The sequence below is a fragment of the Astyanax mexicanus genome, chromosome 1 (genome assembly GCF_023375975.1).
Source record: "Astyanax mexicanus isolate ESR-SI-001 chromosome 1, AstMex3_surface, whole genome shotgun sequence".
Lineage (NCBI taxonomy): Eukaryota > Metazoa > Chordata > Actinopteri > Characiformes > Acestrorhamphidae > Astyanax > Astyanax mexicanus.
This window is the reverse complement of record NC_064408.1, coordinates 83,190,631-83,204,114: the sequence shown is the minus strand read 5'-3', so window position 1 is coordinate 83,204,114 and position 13,484 is coordinate 83,190,631.

Here is a 13,484-nt window from a genome sequence, read left to right as displayed (position 1 = left end):
GACATTAGCACACTGCCCGTTAATATTGGCCAGATATTGTCTGTAAGCTATAATGATCAACAATAAAAAAATAAACACTCAAAATAGTTCACTCTGTCTGTAATACACATATATGAGTTTCATGTTATAATATTCAAATTTTTGAGATGCACTAGTACTTTGTTCAGAGTGTGGGGGGGGGGGGGAGTGGAACTGACTACCCAGGGCCAGAGTAAGGAGAGGGGCCCGTAAAAATCCTGATTTTTTTTTTTTCTTGCTCGTGTTCCTTGTGCACTGGCATGGATAGAGTTTACAGGGCCCAGAATTTGCTGCTACGCCCCTGGTGTTCAATATTAAATAAACATATAATCATATTTTGATAGAATTTAACCACACACCTCTTCTCATTCAATGTGTTTTACATTGTGAATTTAACATTAAAGTCATTAAAGCTATACTGGAACGCATGCTGAATTATTCTGTAAACAAAAAGTGTTAAACAAACCAGAGTATGTTTTATACTTTAGATTTAGATTTTAGCCACATTTATCTTTGAGGACAGATCTGCACACTCTTGGTATTTTAATCTCAGTGTCTTCATGAGGGAGAGTCACCTGGGATAGTTTTCTCAGCGTCAAATCACTATCTCAGATGATCAGGTTTAGGCCAGAGGACTGTTTTCATGTCTTTAATATTAATCTACAATATAACAAAATACATTAAATAAAGAAAAAACAATGAGTGAGAAGGCGTGGCCAATCTTTTGAATGGCACTATTTGTAATTTGTCCAAAAGTACATTTAACCATTTCTTTTTCGTGACTTAGTTCCTGTGTTTACAGTGTAGATATGATGACTGCATCTTTTGCCAAGAGGGCATGGGGCCCTCAGCTCCACAGTTTAGCAGGGCCAACCCTATCCTACAGCGCTGCCAACGAGAGGCCATGCCCGGGTGGCCCGCAAACTAGCCAATTCACCCACTGAGCGCCCATCTGCAGGGCTGTTAACAACAAGACGGATAGCATATCCTCAGGAAAAGTTGAGGGATGGCTCCCCTCAGCTGCCTTTGGTGCAGAGCCAAGATTGCTGTCAAAATGTCCTGCAACAGTGTAGATTTTTTTTTTATGTACAGCTGCCTAAATAGAAGTGTAGGTGAGCTTTCTGGAGAGGCTAAGAGTATCATGTCTGAAAACACTCCCGGTTTTAATAATATTTTGATAGCTTAAATGTAGGGATGTATGATATGGACAGAAAATGTGCTGTGCGATCATACTAGATATTCTGATATTGATGTGAAACTCAATAAATTAAAGGACCATTAAAGATTTAATTTTCTGTAGAAACTCATAAAAAAATCAGGGTGTGTCATCAGATATAAAGTAAACATGCTGAGTTTAAGCAGTTACAGCTCTTGTCAGCAGAGCTTCAGCCAGTATTTTCTTATATTCTTAACTGTGTGGTACATCACAGAAATCTGTGTGGGTTTTAGTCTCTGAATCTTCCCACCGTCATTCCCCCAGTCCCATTTCCACACTCAGGGTTGGCAGGTATAGACAACAGCACGCAAACAGTTCTTCTGAACAAGTAACAAGTAATCACTGAGCCTCAGTAAGGTGTCTAACCATAGTGGCTTGGCTACACTAATTGCTCCCAGTTTAAGAAGTAGTTTGTTAAGTCTGCAAAATATAGAGCTCCCTCTGTTGCTGCATGCAGGTAATGCATTTAGAGTCTGCTCTTATTGTTGGTGTTAATGCATTTCTTTTGCTATGTTTATCAAAATTCAATTCAATGAATTATGTTCATAATTTAAATTTGAATTATCTTACTGCCGTACCTACATGATTATTAAAACAACACAAACAAAGATATTTAGATAGACTGGATCAGGTATAAGAGAGCTTGCATTTCTGAAAATAAAAAGCTTAATTTACCCTATATATTTAAAGATAAGGTAATTGAGGTGTCGATAAATCTGTTCACACATTTATACAAATTAAAAACTTAAGCAAATGATAACAGTGATCTAAATGTGTGTAACATATTTAAAGAAAACACTAATTGACATGAAACTAAACTGGGAAAACTATACAATTCTATAAACATCAATAGGAAGGCTTGATAGGTAGGACAAATTGTTAGAACACCTGTTTTCTTCAGCATCACATCTCGGCTCAAGAGAAGGCTTTTCATCTGAAGGTGATGTCATTGAAATTCAAAGAAACTTTCTTTTGTATCAAGGGAGCGGTTTCTCAGGGTTTGTAATAAGCTCATGGTTAGACGCTGAAGCTATTGTATAAAGCTGATTGCCGGCCTCATCTTCTGCCTTCTTCTGAGGAGCTGCTGTGAGATCTGTCTGAGACTCGGCTCTCGACTTGACTTCTTCCCTTTTATACCTGTTTTTGTTCACCATGCCTGTCTAGCAGGTTACTGTTTTCTCTCTCCACTGACAGCTCCAAAACAGGTGATAAAAGAGTAACCTTCACGTTAACGAAGCGCTTGACGCTAAACCATTGGTGTGTTCAAAGAGAAATGCCATGTTCCTGAAATGAAAGGGCTGTCTCTTTCCTCATCCGGATCAAAAGCCCAGCGCGTTAGAAAACACACTGAGTGATCGACTAAAGCTGCTAATGAGAGCCGAGCATCATGGGTAGAAGAAGGCGTTCTCGTGTCATGGTGTTACTTAGACCAAGGTGAAGATCTCTCTCTTTTTTCCCCAGATTTGTTTGTTAGCACTGAATATTTGTTCCATATGTGCCCTGTTCGCTTTAATTGCACGTTGTGCTGATAATGCATGCAGGTAGGTGACAAAATAAAGGAAACGTGAATAAAAAAATGGGAGAAGCATAGAAGCAAATGAGTCACACAAAGATCTTTGCTATGTGTATACATCTATGAAATAAAAACAATATAATAATAAATTGCTCAGCATCCTAAGTTGGCTATGAATCAAGTTAAATAACCAATTTTTATTATTGAGGCATGTACAGTGGTTTTGAAGTTTGTGACCCCTTTAGAATTTTCTAAATTTCTGCATAAATTTGCCCTAAAATGTCATCAGATTTTCAACAAAGAAGAACTAAACCAAATAAAAAAATAATAATAATTCTGTCATAACCACTGCCACAAAGAATATCATATGACCATCTATGAACAAATAAGAACTCAAATAAGATAGGGTAGGTGTTCTTTTTTCCTTTTCATTACAATTATTTCGTTTTTCCTTTAATGGGGTACAAGCCTTGTACGCTTGCAAGATGTCTTTTTTTATTTATGTCCTCACTCTGCACAATGACCTAAGTTACTAGAACTTTGTATTAGTAAGTAATAAAGTTTTACTGGTCCTCTGAAAGGCGTGCAACTTTATTAGTGGTTTTCCTCCCATGAACCGCTGCATGGATTTAGGTGAGGACTTTGGCATTAACTTCTTTAACCATTTTTGGTAGAACGACTTGTGTTTTTAGGGACGTTGTCTTGCTGCATGACCCACGTTCTCTTGAGATTTAGCTCACGGACAGACATTCTGACATTTGCCTTCAGAATTTACTGGTTTAAATCAGAATGTATTGTTCTTTGTTCCATTGTTCTAATTAAAACACCTGACTGACAAAGGACCATCATACGACCGCTGAAACCCCTTTTCCAATTTTTTTTTACAAAAAAAAAAGAAAGAAAACATAAAGAAATAAACCTTACACTGCATTCAGACAAATAATTGTTTGGTGTACAGCACTCTTGACATTTTTATTTCAGTTAAAAATAACGTTTATTCAGATGCCACAGTTGTGCTCTTCTCCACTGAGGGTTTTTTCTCACCCATAGTTGGATTGCTCTGGTCAGAATCTGTTAGGAATTTGGAGTTTGGAACATCTCCCAATAACTTGTATTTGAATCTTCCATTGTTTATACAGTGTGCTGATTAATCCCGTGATCACTGTCTAACAAATCTTTTTATCTAGACAGACAGAATCTACCAGCTGTAGTCAGTCATGATCACTAACAGGCTATGTTAGGTTAAGAGTAACAGGAAGTTAAGAGGTCTTGGCAAATTAAAATACTTTTTGAAATTTAGCACCATTTAATTACTAATCTACATACAGTACCAGCCAAAAATTGGAGACACCCATTTTCATTTGAAGTTTTTTGTTTCTTTTCATGATTTTTAACATTGTAAATGTAATATTGAAGACATTAAAGCTATACAGGAACACATGCAGATTTTTTTCATAAAAAAGTGTTAAAAAAACAGAATATGTTTTATACTTTAGATACTTCTAAGTACCACATTTATCTTTGAGTAAAGATCTGAACACTCTTGGTATTTTAATCTCAGTGTCTTCATGAGGGAGAGTCACCTGGAATAGTTGTATCAGAGTCTTAAAGGAGTTCCTGGAGGTGCTGAACAATAGTTACTGCTTCACACTGTGAAGCTCCAGCTCATCCCAAATCACCTCAAATCACCATCTCAGTTGGGTTTTACTACGTAATTCCATATGTGTTATTTAAGTATTTTTAAGTGTTTAATATTAATCTACAATGTAGAAAATAAATTATGAGAAGGTGTGTCCAAATTTTCTGGTACTGTGGGTGTAAATTTTTTTGCACAAAATGTTTTATTTTATAATTAATGGTATGTATGCATGACATCCAATCAATATTATCCAGGACTAGAGTACATAAATACATTTTTAAATCCAGATGGAGATTTTTTATGCTAGTGATAATGCGAGAGACAGTAGTTTGATGAGTCATATTAAGGAAGGCAGTCTCTAACAATGTGTTGGTTGTAGGAATTCATATTTCAGTGATGATTAAAAAATGGAAAGAATTATGCTCACCTAACCTTAATGAAGAAGAGAACTGGTCTCTTAGCTATCTTCTGAACTGCTCAGCCTACATCTACTTGTGACTAACTGAACAGCCTCTCAGTTCGTTTTTTACAGTATAGTATAATATGTATAGTACATGCATAGTATAGTTTTCTTCTTGTCTGAAAAATACAAGTGACATATTTAAAACAATGTTCAGAGCTTCATTATTTCCCTTTTTTTCTCTTTTCAAAACTGTTGCATTAAAGCAACGGGGAGCAGGAGACAGTGCGTGTTATCACCTCAGTGCCATGTGCACACACTTCCCTGCACCCACACCTACACCCATATACTGCCCAATAGACCAGTGACAGTGGAGCAACTCCCATTCAGTGCCCTGCTGATCCCCTCCACGCTCCAAGCCCCATGGTCACACTCTCCCTTCCACTCACACACACTAATTAATGCCTCAATATGCAAATGAGCACAGCTGCCAAACTGCTGTGCATGTTTTTTTTTTTCCAGGGCATTTGTCAGGAGTGCAATGAGGCTTTGAGCTGGATGATGAAATGGACTGAAGCATCACTCTTAGTCTCAGGAAGCGAAACGAGATGAGCATTATTGGAGTCTGCTGGATGCGGACGCTCTTAGAATCCGCGTCCTGACAAAAACTGTGCATCCCATCCTCTGCATGTCATGGTTTATATGAGTAAATTCACAGCAAGACGATACAAATGCTCTGTTACATTTGTATGTAAAAAGTGGATTAAATTTGCATTTTATTATATTTAACCCCCTTTGAATGTGTAAAGATTATGATCTGATGTAGCTAAAACAACAAATTAAATATTTTAGTATTTACAGAGCCAGTCAAGAGTTTGACACACCTCTTCTTATTCAATGTGTTTTCTTTCTTTTTATGATTGTTAACATTGTAAATGTGATATTGAAGTCATTAAAGCTATACAGAAACACATGCAGAATAAGTACCACATTTATCTTTGAGGACAAATCTGCACACTCTTGGTATTTTAATCTTGAAGCGCCAGCTCATCCTAAATCACCTCAAATCACCATCTCAGTTTGGTTTAGGTCTGGAGATTCAGGAGGACAAACCTGTTTTATTTTAATATGTAATTCCATATGTGTTCATTAATTGTTTTTTTTGGTCTTTAATATTAATCTACAATCTGGAAAATAAACTTATAAAAAAAGGAAATAAAGAAGCTTTTAGCTTCTGCTTTGCTAACAGTGCTGGGAGGCTGAAATGGAGCTTAACATGCTCAGAGGACAGTGGGGCCACTGCATTGTGCCACAAATAGGGGGAGAGAGTGGGACATCACCAGAGATCAAACTGGCAATCTTCTAGTTTTTTAACTTAGCCAGCGCTTAGACGGCTGCCCCACTCTGTGATCAGTAAAGGAGACAAAACTGTTCCTCTTGCATCTTTTTGTAAATCTTATATTTGCTGGAAAACAGCTAATCCACCCTCTGGTGCTTGTGCCACACATACAGGGAGATCTATATTTATTTACACCTGAATAAAATGTTCCTTTCTAGATTTTGAAAATAATGAAGAGTGGCAGCCCGGGTTTATAGCCTAAAGGCAGCCCAAATGGCTGATTTCAGTGGAGCTCTGTTAAAAAGAGGAGGAGATCCAAGCTGTGGACACCTCAGTGGTTCTGAATGCACAGTCAATTAACCAGCCTGTCCGCATCAAAACAGAGGAGGTGATCTCCCATCAGTCCAGCCATGCATTCAGCTCTGAACGCCAAGGTGGGTCACGCTGCGGTGAAAGACAGAAGTGTCTCGCTATTTCAAATTTCTCTTCTCAGATAATAATGGTTAATAACAGTCCTTTCAGTGTCATATTTGACATGACCAGTCATTGCAGTAATTACAATCATTACAGTCCAAAGGATGTCAAGTTATCCCTCTTAAACATAGACTGCTGGAGAAAATCAATTATTCAATCAAGAGGGCCCCCTCCCTTAGCCGTATTCACTGGGGTGAATGAAGTTGGTTCACTTAATTTTAGGGGCCAGGGTGAATCTGCCGCCGCTTCGTCCGTTAATTTCACAGCCATCAAGAGCTCCGCTTCTGTTCGCTGTAATGTTGAGTTAATTGTGTCGATCAAATGAGCAAGGCAGAGTAGACCGCAGCAGTCTTTTTTACGAGTTAGCTTACGAAGACGAGGTCAGACACGTCACACTTTCATACGCAGACCTCTCGCCGTCTCTGTGTCTCTCTCTCCCCCTCTGACTCTCCCTCTCTCTCCCTCTCTCTGTTCCTCATGACCGTTGCGATTGTCAGGATGTAATTTAAGTGCATGGGCACAAAGACCAAATGCCAAGCAGACAATGAGGACGAGCGATGTGTTCAGATTTAAATGTACCAGCTTTTGCTCCATTCGGGGTGTGTAATTAGGATCACTGGTACAAAGAAGAGAGTCAAAAAAAAATCACATTGTATTCCTGATGCAGGAAATAGAAGACAGGCCATCAAGCTCATTTAAAGAAAAATGAAGGAAAATCAGCAATGGAGATTTTATCTGTGTTCATATAAAAGTAGCTCAAAAAAGCAGCATATCTGTGCTCTACTGTCCTCAATCTTTTGGAAATGAAGATGTAATGAACAAGGCTAAAGGTACAGTGTATATATATATATATATATAAAGTAATCAGAGATGTATAGTAGAATGACTTCACTACTTACGTAAGTACAAAGATGCTGTACCTGTAACTACTGTATTATTATTTTTTCTCCTACATCCTCTTTTAGTTTAAAACCTACTGTATTTTGGATGAGTTTAATACGTCAGTGGTGTTAATCAAATAAAAAAAAAGTTATCAGATTAATCACAACAATATTCTGTGATTAACTGCGATTGTTCTGCACTTGTTCTTCTCAAGACACACGTTTTTATAGTGGATATTTAAATTTTAATAAAAGAATGAATGTAAGACATGGAAAATGGAATTATATTTATATTAGTGGTGTCAATTAAAATACAAATATATATATATTAGTATGTTTGAGGGGAGATGAAGCCGGAATAAAGAATGCATGGATAGAAATTGGATAGAGGGAACTTTTTTTTTTTACTTTATTGTAAACATCTTAGCTTAGTTGTTAAAGTTTCTGAATTAGAACTTAATTTGCTGAGTATAAAACTGTTTGGTATTGTACACATGCTCACAGTGGGGGATGATCATTTAAATGGCCTGGGGGAAGTATGTAACGGTCAGTATTTAGTAATGTGAACACTGCCCCTTTAAAAGCCCTCTGATATTATGAATTTCAGCTACTTAACTGGTAGATTTAATTTGCTGCTGCATGTTTAAACACAGTGTTTTCAATGGGATGTGCAGCGCAGATGTCATAGATGTCACGGCCGCATAGTAAACAGTGTCGTGGGGCTGCGAGTAAAACTACTTAATACAAAAAATGTTGAATACTTTAGTACTTCTACATAAGTACCCACTTGTACTTCAATTTTATTTATGTCTAATGCTGCATGACATGGAAAACAGTATCGTATTTTGAATACTTATACTTTCCGCAAGACCCCAGTACTTGATACACTAGTACAGAAGACTATTGTTGTAAATCAGATGTTATAAATGAATAACAGTTTTAAAGATTAAAGTTCCTATACATAACATACACTCCTAAAAAATGGAAATAAATACATCCAAATGTGTTCTGTGAACCTTTCTTATGCTATTTGGAACTTCAATGGTTCAAATAATGTGCCATGGAAAAGATATAGAGAAAGGTTTCTTGTGCTAACAGGCCACCAAGAACCATGTCTCTTCCTCTAATTGTTGAAACAGCTGATTACTACAGTAAGAGTGTGCAATATTGTTTGATTGTAACCAAGAGTCTAATATAGATCTACACAGCACATTTGCTGATTTTTTTTGACAGACACTCACAGTCTTAATTTAAGCCTAACAGTGCTGATTAAACACAGGTGAACTATTTTGTACGCTGTACTTTATAGAAAAAAACATCATTAGATGTGATGAAAAACATTAGCATGTGTTCACAACTTTACATAAGATAGACAGTTGATAACAGGCATACTGCAAGAGCACTAATATGTCTGTTGGTTGAGTACTGTGACTGATTAAACACTGTATAAAGAGAAAACCTTCATATCATCACTGTCATTCAAAAATCATTATATCTTAAGTAAATTTTGAGATTTTCTACTTTACCCAATGTATGGAACAACTGCCAGATTTAAATCATGTCAAAAATGAAGATACAAGGTTTTTAAATGATGAAATGATTGTAAGCAGTTTATCTGTTTTTTTTTTAAAACTGAACAAATACATATTTCGTTTGAGTGTACATATTTATTTGAGTTAATTTAACCTTATACTACAAAAACACTAGTATGTAAACACAACAGTTTTATTGTGTTTATTTCAGCATTTTTACATGAACTAATAATAATATTAATAAACATTTTTGGAATTTGTGAATTGACTAATATTGCTTTACCCCAGGAATCCCTGGGCACACAATGCCACTACAGAATGCCCTCTACACTGTAGACATTGTTTTCACAAATCTATCTTTTCTCTATGGTTTATGAATATAAATGAAAGGCTGTTATGGCAGCAGCATAGAGTATCTTTGTTTTTGTAATACTGTGCTTCATTCATGCATTTTCAGAAGTGATAAAGTCATCCTATACGTGTACTGTGTATGCTGTGTATGCTGTGTAAGTGGCCTTGGACTACGACTCTCCAGATTCCTCCAGGAAACGCGGGGATTAAGGCATCAGCGATCACCTAACAGAGTCGTGACCACACCTGCGAGAGTGAACCGTCACAAAAGAGAGAGAAAGAGAGAGAGAAGGCAGATCATGACATATCACATGATAGCACATCTTCACGGCGAGTCTCCAGCGCCGGGCCGCTGCTCCCGCTATGCAGGGTGGCTCTCTGCTCCAGCCTGCTCCGAGCCCTTTTCCGTTTAATTAGATTTGTAAAAACAATTTTTTGGAGCGCTTCATTCTGTAAAAGCTCTCAGGGGTTAAAATCAGCTGAGCACTTCTTTTCAGCTTCTTTTCAGCAATGGAGCATAAATTATTTAAAATTGTGCGACCTTTTATCTCACCCCCTTTGAAGGCAGCAAATTAAAAATGTAAATGGGCTCCCTAATTAATATGCAAATGCATTCATTCCCAGTTAACAATTAGCAATTAAACCTGCACTGTCTAGAAAGAGCACCAGACGAAATTAGCAACTTATTTTTTATTTATTTATTTATTTTCTGCATTTGAAAAATAGAAAACCTGACACAGAAATGCTTTTTGAAGAAAAGCGGCCCTGGACAAGTCTTGATGGTCATCGATCGTCCGAAAGGTCAGTTGTAAGGGGGGGTTTTCTCTCTCAGAAAGCAAGAAAGGAAGCATTGAACAGAAATAAAACTGTATATGAATGACCACTAATTAGGATTACACAAATGGCATCATGCTAAATCTTGGCTCCTACCTCCCATTCATTCTAATTTGTGCTGAAGCTATTCGTTAAAGCAGGACGCTTCATTTCTGCAGTATTTATTGTGATATGCAGTGGGCATAAGGGAGGCTATATGTTTATGAGGAAGACATAATAATGTCAGGATGTAGAGCAGCCAAGGTTAGGCGCTAAGACCTGCAGCCCTCGCTCTCTAGAGGGCCACTCGCTTGGTGATGGGTGGGATTTAAAACGGGCGAGCGAGCGCAGAAACGTTAAGTGCTTGGCCCCATAACTAAAAATAATGCTAGAAGAAGAATTAACACGGGGGTGGAGCGTTTCATTAATTTGCAGATTAATGATGCACACTCGCAGAAGCTTGTTATTAAAGTGCTATTTCTGAATTACAACTCTGAGAGCAGCCCCTTGAGACGAGCATGTTTAGTCACCGTTCTCGGCTTAAGCTGCTGAAGCTTTGCCTTCTCTTTCGCGGGAGGTGTGTGTCTATGACACCGGCATTTCCTCTGGTGGATACATGATGTATGCACTCGTTCTACATATCTGTCATCGCATTACAGAACTGGAACACATACGTTATAACAAAAACGCTTTCAGTGTAGCATTGTTCCAAAGTTTTGTTTTAGACACACTGATTATTGAGGGTCTGGTGGAATCTTACTTATTGAACTTATTTGACAGATGGTGTTTATAGAGAGGTGAACTGAAGATGTAAACATGTTGTAAATGTGTGATTACTGTTTAAAAAAAAAGAATTTCTGATTTCACACTAAACCTACACAACCACACGTTACCTTGTAGCCCCATTTCCAACCATTTTAAATGTACACAGTACAGACTAATAATTTGACTAATAAATTGATTGCCGACCTCTAATTTCTGTACAGTGGAGCTGATAAAATCCAGAGGTGGCTGTGACTATGCCTAAACATAGCCGAACATAGCCACATTAGTAATTATCTTTTCTTATTCGTTTACGCATGCACCATGAACTGATTTTACAAAATGTGTTTTTGAATCAGGCAGAGTATTTATAACCAACAGATATAATATCTTACTGTGATGTAGCTTTTTAAGACATTCAACTTCTGATGTCTAATTCCATTCATGACCACTGTGCACACTGTGCACTAGTTCCAAGTTACTTTATTTAGATTGCACTGACAATTTTAGCCAGATGCGGTCAGTCACAGTCAGTACATCCACTGCACTGTCCTTTGTGGGTGGTAATGCATTCTTAACTGAAATGGTAATAAAAAAAACAGTAACTAACTGTAACTGAATTAAGAGTTTATAACACTAAGTAAAATGAACTAGAACTATACATAGAATACCCTTAGTTTTCGTGTTTGTTAATTTATTTAAAAGCGCTGTTTCCACTCAAGCAGTTTTACAGCAAATGGTGTTACTAATACAAAATAAAAACTAATAAAAACTTACAAACCCACTTTAAAACTACTTAAAACTGAATTGGAGGAGAAAAAGTGAAAATGAAATAAAAGTAAACTATTATGAAAAATTCAAAACTATTATAATGTTGGTTGGTACACATGTAATACCATGGATGGAGAAATATTAAATGGAATGTCTCATAGATCTAGCACCCTCAATTAGCCTTTGCTCAAACTCACAAGATAACACCTCACAACTCATTCCTTGAAGTGACACATTGGGATGAGTTTACATACTGCTGTACGATGATGTTTGGCATGTTCCATTAGAACAGAGCATTTCTATAACTAGGTTTTTTTCTTAAACATTTAATTATGCAGACACAAATTAATGTCCTATTTGGGTGAAGAGCTTTAATTAAAATCAGGTAGAGATTACTGACTCAGAGGCCACAGCCACTAGGGGGCCCTCAACCAGTATAGATCTATAATATGCTGGCCATTACATTTTTGGATTCTGTCAAAATGAAGAAAAGGTATTATGACTTAAGCCTAGATAAATAAATAAAAATATAGTTACGGAATATGAAATACATTCCTGCAAATTAGAAGTGAGGTTATTTAGGGTGTTGGTTGTGTCATAATAAATGCTAATTTTTTGCAATGTGTCTTAGAAAAGATGAAAAACATATAGTACCTACCGTATTTTTCGCACTATAAGGCACACCATTTTATAAGGCGCACTATCAATGAACATCTATTTTCTGGTCTATTTTCATACAAAAGGTGCAGTGGATTTTACAAAACACTATACAGAACTTCTAATTCAGCAGGTCTCGCTGCTGGGTGGTAATGGGTTGGGGGGAGTTAAATAAGTTAAGTAAAGCTAAGCTTAGTAAACAAAACTGTAATAAAAAAGACTTTCTTTTAAAGTCAAATGAGAGTTGGATGTTAATCTACGCAGATGTCTCTCCTGAAAATGGTTTATTTGGGTGAGTAAAGCATTTCAGTTTGTTTACAGTAAGGTTAATTCCCAAATTTGTCCATCACTAAAACTGGAGCATTAGCATTAGGGGCCAACCGCTAGAGCTACACTGAGAAACCCTGAGTGCTCAGGTAAGCCAGGCAAATATTAGCTAGCGGTTTGTCACACGTAGCTTATTTTAACGCGGTAAACTCTGACTGTAGAATAACTTATTTATACACAGATATGTATACATGATTCCAATAGTAAACTTCTGCACTGATTCTGTAAATGTATGCATGTATGTAAAATGTAAAGTTGAATTCTGCCAGGGAGGCATATTCCAGCACATTACCTGGAAAGTCATCTCCCCAAACTGACAATATTCTACAAAAAACAATCAGTGTGAAGTATACGGACACACAGCTTGTAAAAGTGTTTTAAGCTGCTCACTAAACTGTGAACCAGACTTTGGTTCAGACTCTGGTCTGAGCTTTACTGTGTAAAAACACCTTTAAAGTGTCAATGTGGCTGTTGGACAGTAAGCTACTAATACTAGGCTGTATGTGCTCTACCACTATTTAAGGTAATATGGCACACAAAACAGCACACAGTGGAGAATACAAACGTTTCTCCTTCAGTCCACAAACTAGAACTAGATCAAACTAGAAATAATAGTTTGATCTGTTGACCACTTCTGTTGCACTTGCAGGTACCTGTGTGTGTGTGTGTGTGTGTGTGGGAGGGCATTTTTAGTTCAGAGGGAGTTTCAACAAGCTACAGAAGAACTGAGATGTTTCTGCTCATAATTAGCACAGGCCCGTTGATCAGATAATGAGCCAGAGTTCATTAAC